We start from the raw sequence: 12,922 nt of genomic DNA, 5'->3' as shown, positions 1-12,922 counted from the left end.
AAATGGAGAACAGTAGCAAGTGCTGTTCCTCAGGGGTCAATACTGAGATCAGTGCTCTTTAACATCAGTGACATCAACAGTGAAATCGAGTGCAACCTCAGCAAGTTTGCAAACGATACTAAGCTGTGTGGTGCTGTCAACACCCCCAGAGATGGGATGGCATTTAGAGAGACCTACGCAGACTCAGGCAGTTGGCCTAGGAGAACATCACGAGGAGAACAACATTCAAGGTTTTGCACCTGGGTCATGGCAACTCCTGCTATCAGTACAATCTGGGGTATGTAAGCCCTGCCAAAAAGGCCTAGGTGGTACTGGTGGATGACAGCTGGACATGATCCAGCAGTGTGCCCTCAGCCCACAAAGTCAAGCATATCCGGGCTGCATCAAAAGCAGTGTGACCAGCAGGACAAGGGAGGTGATCCCACCTGTCACCTGGAGTACTGCATCCAGATGTGGAGTCCTCAAGAGATATGGACCAGTTGGAGTGTGTCCAAAGGAGGGCAACAAAAATGATCCCAGGGATGAAACACCTCTTCTACAAAGACAGGTTGAGAGCTGTGGCTGTTCAGCCTGGAAAAGAGCAGACTCCAGGAACACCTAATAGCAGCTTTTCAGTATCCAAAGGGAGGCTGTAAGAAAGAAGGGCATAGACTCTTTAGAAGGATCTATTGCAATAGGACAAGGGAAATGGTTTCAGACTAAAAGAGGGTAGATTTAGATGGGACGTGAGCAAGTAGTGTTTTTTTGGTTTTTTTTTGTTTTGTTTTTTTTTACAATAAGGGTGGTGAGGCACTGGAACAGGTTGCCCAGAGAGGAGGTGGATGCCTCATCCTTGAAGACATTCAAGGTTAGGCTGGACCAGGCTCTGAGCAGTCTGATGGAGCTGTAGATATCCCTGTTCAGTGCAGGGGAGTTGGACAAGATGACTTTTAACTCAAAAAATTCTATGATTCCATGATCTTTGGAACCAAATAAATCCTATTTTACATAACACAGCAAATTAGGATTGATTAGATTTCTTTTTGCAAAATAAGTATAAAACAAGTATTGCTACATCGTTCGCCAAATCAAGTCTAGTGGATCTAGGTGACTCATCAAAATGATCAAGGTGACTAATAGTTTTGGAGATATTCTAACCATTTAGGTCAACTTGAACTGGGCACCATCTCAATTCACAAGGTGATCCTTCATCTATTACCTGTTGACATTCACTTATTACTTCACATTGCAAGAAAGTTACTGCTTGACCATCTTGTTACCTCATTTCTTTCAAAGCACAACACAGACCCAGTCCAGTCTCCAACAGCAACAGGTAACAGATATTCAACAAGCTGGTATCTTCATGGCTTAGAAAATTAGTAGATCAGCTAAAGGTGAGCCCATCTAATGACAAAAACAATGTTGCTCATAATGGCAGAACTGGGAGGACAGCACTTATGAACACGTGCTCAGCGTGACATTTAGTCAGTGCCATTAGCAAACGAGGGCGAGATAAAGCAATATTTACCATCCTCAGGAAGGAAAATAGGATGGGCTGATTCTTCATGAAGAACTCTTAACTTTGGAGCAGACACAGTTGCTCTTGGCTAAAAATAGCCAGGCTCTCCTCTAAAAACAAGAGGTTTTGGCACAAGGGGACCATGGTAGGGGAGCTGCCGTTTACATACAAAAGTGATGCTGATGAGCAGACAGGATATTATTTAGTTCAATGAAAAGCAGATACTATTTTTACATTTGATTTGTGTGTTTTGATTTTTTCAAAAGCATCCAGGATTTAGATATGTATTTCTATGCAAGAAATCAAAATAAATGAGGAAGTAGTAGAATAAGTAACAGAACACTTTCAATAATATGCTTCATTTTAAAATTACAAGAGCACAAATAGACAAAGTCTTAAAGGCCTCCATCCAACAAAGCACTCACATGTATGCTTAATTTTAAGTCCCCCTACAGTCACGCTTTGCTGGGTTGAGGCATAATAACGGTAAACTTCTAGGATAGATTCTGGACTGAATTCAGTAGTGCAGATGTCTTTAAAAGGAAACAATATGTGTATGTAGAAAGCAGATCTCTAGACACGCATGCCTGATCACTTGCATTCATATTCTGAAATTGTCAAAAGCATGAACGTTTGTTTTTCCAGATTTAAAATACTTCCATTACTATTTTACGCACAGCCACAGAGGTGCTTTGCTATGCAAGTGGAAAAAGTGGTCTCTGCCTAAAAGATCTTTCAGGCTAGTTTAGACAAAAAGCAGGTAAAGCATAGGGTTGAGGAAGAATGAGAATGGAGGAGCTGTAGTAATAAGCTCACACAGTTACTCATCATAGACATGTGCATTTTGTGGTTGCCAAGCTATAAGTTTTAAATATAGAAGCTTACTTTTATGTAGAAGTAATAATTATTAACAGAACACAAATCTTAGGGGGCTCTACAGATCATTTTGACAATCCAAAGTGAATGGGAGTTTTGCCACTCCTTTCAATAGCATTAGGCTCTCATACCGAGCCTCTGCTTTAACCCATGCGTCCCCAAAGAGAGCACATCCAAGTCTCCACGCTTGGACAGGTCTCTCCTGACCTGTACAGCATTGCAAACTTGGTACAAACACCCACTGCTCCTTGTTCTCAGGACTGTAGTCTATAGCACAGCTGTAAGCAGCAGCACGCCATGCTGACTGCTAAGCACCCAGTTAACCTCACTATCATTCTGATTTCATCAGAAATCAGGAGACAGATTTTCAGTAATTTTTATAGAACTGACAACTCACTGTGGTGACTCACTATTTGCCAAGCACTCTACAATATTGTGTATGCACTTTAATTTCATCCTTGATCAGAACTCAAGAGTCCTTGTTCACTTAGCACTCCTAAGGTACAACCCCATTTTTGGCCTTTCCAGGTTCAATGGACATGTTCAGAAGGCAAAAAAAGGCTTTCCAGAAAAATTACTACAAAGTACTCATACCTCAGTACTACTAAAGAATTCAGCCTACTAAAGAATTCAGCCCCCTAAAAAGTAGAGGTGTTTTTAGTTTTGCTTTATTTAAAAAAATAAAATGACAAAATTAAAATTGTTGTTGGAGCCAGAGATGAGGCTCTGAAGACCTCTGAGCTGAGACACGGGCTGCATTGGGCTTAGAGTGAAGAAACTGGCCTTAGTTCATTGACTTCAGTGTGGCTCCACACTGTCTGAAAGGTCCATTCACAGGGAAGTTAATGCAACATCTTAGCCTGAATTGCCTCCCTTTTATCACTACCTCCATGCTATTAAGATATAGATTTTTTAGTTAAATGTACTTGTTAAATTTTAATGTTCTTTTGAAACACTGATGAATTCAAATACCGCTATGTGCAGCTGGCCTCATCCAAAGAGTCACACGGCAGGAGCAGAGCAGCACTCAAGCCATGCTAAAGCAGTTTGGCTATAGCACAGGATCTCTATTTTCAGTACTGGCGTGATGTAATATTACCCAGCTAATAAGCTTAACTAGTTAGCACTCTACTATTTTACTCATCAAAAACAGCTTAGAAAGCCTTCCCACAGACTGCCATACGCTCTGACTCCTACCAAGGCAGATCTTCAGTAGCAACAGATACTGAGTTGTCTGCATGAGACAGACATGCCCTTGTCCAAGTGCCTGCACAAGCAGTTACTATCCCTCCTGCAGATGCAACACTGAATACAGCCACCACTGGGCACACACACAGCTGTAGTGTATTTGTAATATTGCACACACTCAGACTCGAAAAATTAACTCTTAATGTAACAATAGCAGCAGCTACCAGATGTTTGAGAAAGAGAGGAAGTAAATGTTAAATTCCTTAATTGCAAGAGCCCTTCTGATGAAGACAGTACTTGGTTATACAACTGAAATGCTAGGGGAAAAAAAAAAAAGGATCCAATAGTTTCTTCTCACATTCAGAACAACTCCAAATATTTGTTGAAGTTCACTTGTGATGGACAAGGCAGTATAACACCAACTGAGATGTTAAGGCAAGAAAGGACCATTACATCTTCTATCCCAATTTACACAGCAAAAGCTAATAGACCACTAAAATACCCTTTCATTCAAGCTCAATACCCGTACTTTGATTAACACCTTCTACTAAAGAACGTTGATCAGGAAGACACATTGTCTTGGTCTGAGGGAATCAAGACAGCTAGAAATCATTGAGAATCCTAGCAGAGTTCCAGGAGGGTCTTAGAAGCATTTGCTCTATTTCCAATTTCTATGTTAGTTTTCAGACATTTCCCTGCTAGGTGAGAGAGCTCTTTAGCACCCAGCATTTTCTTTCTGTGAAGGTGCTTATACGATGTAATTGAGTCACTTCTCAATCTTCTTTTTGTAATGAAATATGGATGAAAATAGCCTGTGGCCTTTTGAGCATAGACATGTTTCTAGAAGAGTTTATGAAGGAGTAGAGGAAGTCTTAATTTGAATACTTACAATGCAGTATCAGTAATCTTCCCTGTTTTCAAACTCGCCAGAAGCTTTTGATTCCTTTTGGAAAGAGCTCTATACTCATATTTAAAAATATGTCAACATCTATTAGCTCAGATAGCCCTCGGTTTCTCAGCCTGTTTTTGTGGTCACTGTGCATAAGGACAAACCAATTTGGAATGACATGGAAAGTAGAAACTGAAATCCTGAAGTCAAAGTAGCCCTAGCTCTAACAGCTGCCTTTTGTTTTACTGTATTTACTGAAGTGAATTCCAGTTTGTCTTACCCTGATTTGAGAGCACCATTTGTGGATCCCAACATCAGTGCAAACTGTTTGCAAGGATTTGTCCAGATTGCTGACAGCATCATCATTGGTGTACAAGGGCTGCTCCCCCACCAGCATCTTCTGCACTGCATGGTCTAGTTGTGCTCAAGGCATGCCAGGGTCTAAAACACAGAGCAACCTTCTGAACATGAGCGCCATCACGGTCTGGCTGCTGGCTGGCACAACACCTGTACATAACCCTGTTAGTTAAGAAAAGGGCGGGGTGGAAGAGCAAGTGGCACATGCTGATACCTCTCCCCATGTGCAGCATCACAGGATGGACAGGGCACAGCATCCTCCTGCCTGGGAGCCAGCTGCTGCCAGGATGGGTGTGACAGAAGAACCTAACCCTGTCTCTGGTTCATTGGGGTAGGGAAGCTGCAGCTTTTGCCCATGGGGAGCACAGCAAGCGGGCCAGGTCTATGCTGCACTTGGAGGCAGCGGTCCCGCCGCATGCCATCAGCTGGGTCTGCTCCCATTTCCCCAAAATTCCAGCACTTCTCAGCCCCAGCACCTGACACCCTAACCCTAACACACACCCTGTGACAGCCCCGTGTGGATCTGTGCCAAAGTGATGTGCCTGAGCCACTGATAATCACGGCTTGCACAGGGAAAGGCTATTAGGTTCTGTGACACACAGCACAACTCCTGGCACTGATGGCATTGCAAATCCTGTCAAGGCCTCTCTGTCTGCCACTAAAATCACACCTATTATTTATGGGTACCCCTTTTTAAAATTAGATGATTACAAATTAGAAAATACACGTCCTTAAAACGAAAAGGGCAAAAAAGGGGTTATAAATACGCTAAATCATTCTTATGTGTGACCTGAATAATTATGGAAACTGTAAGAGTTGCAATTTAAAAGGTTTTTCAAAACACATCTTTCAGAAGACACATCAGTAGAAGGTCATCTGTGACCCCTGCATTGTGTACTTTTTCTCCCTGATGGAGTAGACAGACCTAAAGATGACAGCTGCCCTCCCATAATTATCCATAAGAAGCTGAAACGAACTGAAAGCCACCCAAAATATCATTATCAAAGTACACTCAGATGGAGTCAGCTTAAAGATAAGCATTTCGCTGAAATATTTACAAGATGCCGTATCTGAGTCAAAAGGAAAACCCTAATTTTTAATGCAGATATAATAACACATCTCTAATTATTATATACCACAAGTATTGTAGAAGCATATGCAAATCTTACACGTTGCAGCATGAGAGCAGGCAGTTCACACAGCCAACTAGTTTGTGCGGAATGGCAATCAGAACACAACCAAGAGACACAACTGTGCTCAGCTGCATCACTGGGAGCTGGGGCAGACCCACCCTTCTGTCCCATTAATCATGTGCCCATCAGCGTGGGGGCTGAGCGGTGTTTATGTATTCAAAATCAGGAGTGTCAATTCTAATAGTAAGGGACAAGTTCCATTGTCTTCCTGCATCTCGTTTTCTTTGAAATGACTTGTCCCAGATTTTTAGATTAAAAATAACAAGTATATAATTCATATATACCACATAAATTTTATATTAAAAAAACTTAAAACCATACCTACAGTACTTTAGTACCTGACTTGTATATTTATGTGACTATTGTTAGAAGTGACTAATTGGGTTTGATTAGCTTCATCATTAATATTCTGTCCATAATTTAACATGCTTCAATAAAATACCCTAAAGCAGTATAGTGATTAGATTTCAGGAATATGTGTTTTGCAATTAAGTTGCTCTTGATTTTGATATGCAGATTAAGAAATGGTGGTCTCATTTAAAAAAAACTGCCCTTATTAACTCAGCAGTATACTCTGAAGATTAGGTAAGAAATCCAAGATTTTCTCTTTGTATATGCTAGTTAAAATGTATTTCAATCAAGCATATGTGGGCAAATCAGATTTGATTAGTTTAAGTTCACAGTCATTCTATCTAAATGAATAATGTGTCACCTAACATTGCAAAAATTTGATTAATAGTTTATCAGTTAATTAAAAATGGGGTTTAATTTTTCTTTTTTAGGAAAATGCAAGGTAGATATTCCTTGTCTTCATCATAAATGCAAATTATTTCAGCTTGAATCTATTGTTCCTCTTTCGCTTCTCAGCCAACTGGCAAGAAAATAAAGCTTTTAAAACGATCTTTTTAGAGAGAAGTAGTAAAACTTTGTTTGCTTACACATATGGCTGCCAGTTGTCTCAGTTCAAGCAGGATAAGCCATGCACATCCTCCTTCCTCCCCCAGCCTCTGCCTGGACCTCTCACAGAAGGTCTCTGACCGCAGCTGCTCCTTTGCACAGCCAGTCCAGGACGATGGCAGCAGCAACGGCGCTGGGCAGGACCTGGTGGGGGCTCTGGGAAAGAGATGTCCTCTTTACCATGGGGTAAAGAGGCCACCTTTGCAGGGTGGGAAGAACCGGCCCAATAAGCTAACCACCCTCTGTGAGATAGCAAGGGTGCCATGCTGCCCTATTTGATAGAACTCGTTAGCAAGAGGAGGCTGCTGCCTGCAGCTTACCACAGCCATGGGGCAACACAAGGCAAGGGCAGAGGGCAAATGATGGCCTCCATGCTTCTCCCAGGCCCACTGCAAGCCCAAGGACACCATGGCAGGCAGGAAGCCTAGGAAAGGATTCCCTCCAGGACCCTGGCCAGGCTGTGCTGACACAGCCTCAGTATCACCTAGGTATGGAATTTGGAAGGCTAAGGTCAGTGCTGCAGGGTAGGGAGTGCAATGCAGAATGCAGTTACAGGGCCAGATTGCTACAGGACTGCCTGCACCAGCATCAGGGCACGCGTAATCCTGTGCCAGCAGCTGGAGAGACTGGGATCCAGGAGCAGCTACTGGGTGTCTGAGCCTGGCTGCTGTAGGGATGAACCTTGTACACAAACAAATATATATTTTATGTATTTACTAGTGGATGCCCGCCCTGTTCAACCAGGATGAGGCTGCTGGTGGTCCCTGCATTTGTGCAAGCACTCTGTACATGACTGCTGCGTGGCCAGCTTTGTGTATGTATGTATTTATGTGGTGTATGTGTACCCCCTGTGTGTGCTTGCTGGGGGATACATCTTCTGACTTGTTGCTGGTTGGTGGGGACATGGAGCTGCAGCAGCCTTGCCTCTCAGGCTCCAAGATCATGTTTGCTACAGTTTCCTCAAGCACTGGTCAGAGCAGTCTGGGAAGGAGGGGGACTTTCTCCATGTAACAGCTTAAGAAGTTATTTACCAACATCAACATGAAATAAATGATGCTACAAAAAATAAATCAAGAATGGAGTTAAAAACCTGAGGTTGCTTTTGAAACCTCGGATCAGTTACTCCACGCAGCCACATCATATAGTTTTAATTATATTCTCCCATATTACCCTTTCTACAGGATTTCATGTTATCCAGTGCACAGCATGACTAGTCATGGATTGGACTGTCAGGATTAGCAAGTGTGAAACATACATCTATCTACACACTGTATTAGCCAAAAATACCATCTATGTAAAGTCAAAAGACTTTACATAACATCTTTTAAAGACACTTTTACTACTCCTCACTATATCCTAGGGAAACAGCCATGACTTTAGTTAGACCCATAGCTTTGTGCTGCAGACACCAGTCACAGGCTGCTCCCCATCTCCCAGCTAAACGTGAGGCTGCATGCAGAGCAGCCCAAGTGCTCACCACTCTCAGTGCAAGTGAGGCAGGCAGGATGGCAGTTCCTCTAGTAGCTGTTCAGCAACTGTCAAGAAAAAAAAAAAAGGTGTCTGTTAACTTTGCACATTAACTGCAATGTTAAAAAGAGTTCAGATTATTGAAGATACCTACTCCAGGACAGCCAGCTGAGCTCCTAATAGAGCCAGACCCCTTACTCCTCATCCCCAGGTTTGGTCACCTCTCATGCTTTATCCTCCCTGGCACCAGGGCTGTATTTGCCTTCTCAAGTAGTCAGTGTACTTTGATTGTCCCATCCTTTTGTCTTCCACCCAAACATTTCAACATCCCATCCTTCTCAGTCTCCACTAATCAAGCCTGCTTCTCTTAGCAGTTATAATTGACCCTTCAGTTCCCTTGTCACCTTTAGTTTCCATACTTCCACAACGTCTATTTTTTGTGCATAAGAAAACCTCTCATAACTGATCAAGAAGACCATTATCCTTTATCCCTCTCTATAGCCACTATTGCTGCCACACCAGGAAGAAATCAGCTACTTAATTACAGTGTATGAGACAGATAAAATGCCAGTTTCGCCTCCTATTTATAATGATCACTTAATTCTGCAGGCATCCCACAAAGAGCAGAATCTGCATGCTGGTCCCTCATATTTTCATATTGTTATTAATAATCTGAGCATGAAGGGGGTGAAAGAAAGAAAAGATACTTGCTGCCAGAGATAATTCTACGCTGTACATTAACTGTAGTGCAACAATACTGTTTGTGAGCAACTAAATGCATCTATATTAATGAAAATCTGCAAAGCACTATTTTTTCCTGACACAAGCAGTCCCTTTTGACTTTATAAGGTAACTTCTGATTGAGTATAAAGCTAGAAAGGGACAAGAAAGAAATATTTGATTATCACTTGGATTACAAAGGAAGAAAACAGCTAACAGTAATTAAACAAAAATCTCCAAGTGGAAATGGAAGTGTACAATTACAGTTACATGCTCAAAGATTATAGTAGAGGGCTATGAGTAAACTTGAATAATGATTCCATCAAGAGACACAATTCACTTCAATTGGAGGTAAGAATAACTAAGATTTCTAAAAAAAAATCAGGCCTTTAAAGAGTAACACCTAGATAACTATATCCCTAAGATAGAAACTAATTGGTCATGGATAATAATATAACATGCTTGCCCTCCACCATTAATATGTGGCTATATTAATATATCATGGCTTGGTAACATGGTATGACTGGGATCTATATCAAATGATTATGTCAATGGCCCATTAAGCAAATAGTATATTAAACCAGTAGAAGAACATTGAGTGTTTGCTCCATAAATGGATGTCTAACAGCAGGTTTAGGATTCAGCTAGACTCTCCAATAAATGAAATACTATATAAGCTGTAGGTTAGCAACAAATTTGCTCTACCTCGTTGGTTCCTATATAGAACCAGATATGAGGAGGCATTTTCTATCCTAAGATTTGTACTGCAGCCAATTAATATGAAATATTTTCCTATGAAAAGCCATACAAACATGACCATGTAATTCCCTTCTAACAGAAATGTTCTATTAACATTTCTGATAGAGGTCATCAATTCTTCATCATGGTATTTTCACCATGTCCAGCAGTTATAACGCTGAGGACACCAACCATGCCTCCTATGCTTTTTTCCCCTCCAATGCTTGAGTTTAACTTGCTCAGAAGTTTAATGATGATGGAAGCTCCTAGACAGGAGCCTGTACAGCCCGCCTGGAAGGATGGTGAGCCTCCCCTTCCCATTGCACCCCTAACATCGTGAGGCAATTACTAAACTGAAAAGGTTTTGATATCTGCACCCATTCTCCCTGAAGCCTTGCTATTAGGACTTACACTGTTAGTGGAAAAATTCAAGCTGCAACGTGGATGCGAATCCATTGAGGAATATATTAAAACTGCAGTGCTTGCACAGGTCCCCAGCCATCTAGTCCTGACACCAGCTCCCAGGAGTCAGACTCAAAGCCAGGTCTGGGTATGAGGTGTATACAGGCAAGATTGCCTCTGCCCTGGGAATGCCAGCCCTGCACTGACCGGGTCACAGACATCAGGAGCAGAGCCCATTCAACAAACATACCTGGCCTTGCTCCACAGCTTTCAAGAGGGACACCCGTCCTCACAAAGGCTGCATTTTTCTAGTGCTCCACCAGCCTTTCAGCTCCAATTGTAAAAGAAAATCCTTCCACCTTATTAAAAAAAAATACAAGAGCATTTTTGCAAACAAAAAAACTGCAGCTGAATTATAAGAAAAAACTTAAATGCCCCTCCATGTATTAAGCCACCAAAGCACAGAACTCACATCTTTTCTGACACGAGGGACCCTTCATCTGCCCTTCAGCATGCAGCAAGATGATGGCAGCAATCACTACCCCAACAGCATCGTCCCAACTTAGCAATGCTGTGTAAAATATTAAGAATCACCATTCTTGTGTATCCCTTAACAAATTCATGTAAATAAAACCCATGTGGGATTGATAGACACTACAACTTTATAACAAAGGCTTTAAAAACCAACAAGGTGGGGAGATGCAGAATCCAAGGTTCAATCCAGATATTATAAACTAGAAAGGAATTCAAAAATAAACTTCCAAGTCGCTCAGTACAGACTGCAGCTGGAGCTGCAGCTCGTGGCACTGCACAAAGAACAGTGTGTGGCTCTCATCCTGCCCTGTACCTTACAGCAGGTCACTGCCCCGGCCAGGATGCTTGGATACAGGGATCAGGCAACAGCAGTCCTTCTTTTCAAGACAGTGGATTTATGCTCAATTTATTCAAATTGCATTTAACCTAATGGCCCTATACAAAGTGAGCATAAAAAGTAGCATTAGACACTTCTGTTTACAGTGCACACATGTAAAGTGCTAGAAAAGATGCAAGATAGTGAAAAATCAGTCCGGTGTCTTCCTGAATCACTCATGCCTGCCAATATCATTAAAAAAACCAATAGATTGCAATTTGCATTAATTGTAATAAATTTGCATAAATGCAGACAAATGTATCAAAAGCTTCGTCCCTAACAACTTTAAAGTTACACTGGAGCACAATCGTAGCACAAAGCTCCCAGCTGTGTTGCAGGGGCCTGTTCCCTTCCCCACCCAGGGCACAAGCTGGGCAGCCCGGCTGGGCACAGCCCTGCCACAGCACTATGCTCCTGAGGGACAGGTGTATCTCAGCGACAGCAAGGACATTGCTTCAGGGCAGGAGGTGTGGCCAGGCTACCCTACACTCATCAGTGGCCTTGGCCTTAGTCCTGCAATAAAGCTGCAGGCAGCCCTTGGGAGCTGTGCTGCTAGAGGTGCTGCTGGCCCAGCAGCAACTTACCAGAAGTAGTTGAGTAGTTGACCTACTCCAGCTTCCTCTAGCCGTCTCCATGCAAAGATTTGTTTTTTTTGACACCACATCTTGCATCCCAAATTCATAACTGATTGAGCTTAAAAACTGCCAGGCATTGAGATAACATCAAATGCCCCAGATTTCCTGGCTCTCAGTTGCACCGTCAGCTGTAGATATCTTCTCCCAGCCCTGTGGCACAACCAGTCCTGTGAGAGAACTGTCCCCTTGCCCCACACACAGGAACACACACCGATGGGCTTTGGTAAGGTAAATCCCAGGTAATTTGGCAGCACAGTGCCAGCAGGAAATACATGGGGCTCAGATATGCACAGAGGTGGCAATCCTTACACATACCACATCTGTGGGTCTGACCTGCTTTGGGGCACAAAGGCCATCACACCCCATCCTCCAGCCTGTTAGTCCAGTCTGAGCAGGAACAGGACCTTTCTGAGGGTGTTTTAAGCCAGGTCATTCTTCAGAAGCAACATGACAGCCATAGCATGGTGCCCTGAAAGGCTCAGCATTCAGTCACAGCCAGTGGCACACATGAGCCCCTACTAAGATTTAAAGGGGGACTAAAAAATACTGCTTACAGGCCCAAAAGCAGAAATACAAGGGTAAAAGTGAAGTAAATAACCACTTTTCTGCAAAATGTATAAAGCAAACATAACAAATATCATGGAAAGAATAAAATCTGCAGTGGGCTAGAATATAAATAACAAAAATCTCACCAAGTCATAAAAAACTGCAGCTAGACCAAAGAGGAGAAATACACTGGAAAACACTCTTTCAAACCAAGTTCAGAGAAGCTCTATTCTGATCTTCAGCTCAGAGCTTAGAATAATTTTTTCCCTGTAGGAACTTGCACAAAAATGACAAAGAAGGAAAAATATATAAAAAGCCAAGAAATAATGACTTTTTAATCTTTGATGATATCTACTCAGAGGGTAACTATCTGTGAGGATTGCAAAATTTAACCTATCATTTTCATAGTGACAACAGAATTTATAGATTAAAGATTTATAGATTTTAAACATTTGGAACGAAACCATCTGGCTCCGAGATAGCCAGCCCCAGACTCAGTGCTTCAATAGCTAGAGCTCTTCTAACTGAACAAAAGCCAAACCTCAA

The 12,922-nt window shown here is 42.2% G+C and overlaps 1 long non-coding RNA gene across 1 annotated transcript; it reads right to left on the bottom strand.

Annotated features, from left to right (window-relative positions):
- Positions 1-305: 305 nt before the first annotated feature.
- Positions 306-10,622, bottom strand: LOC149916138 (uncharacterized). Its single transcript, XR_016470929.1, has 5 exons — positions 10,536-10,622; positions 8,436-8,493; positions 6,940-7,114; positions 4,732-4,892; positions 306-629 (listed from the first exon to the last, which is right to left on the bottom strand). It is a non-coding gene; the product is annotated as an uncharacterized LOC149916138 (long non-coding RNA).
- Between the last annotated feature and the right edge of the window lie 2,300 nt (positions 10,623-12,922).

This window comes from Phasianus colchicus, chromosome 13 (assembly GCF_987193195.1).
Source record: "Phasianus colchicus chromosome 13, bPhaCol1.hap1.1, whole genome shotgun sequence".
In the NCBI taxonomy this organism is placed as follows: Eukaryota; Metazoa; Chordata; class Aves; order Galliformes; family Phasianidae; genus Phasianus; species Phasianus colchicus.
Note: the sequence above shows the minus strand (reverse complement) of the source record. Positions and strands in the feature narration are given on the sequence as shown.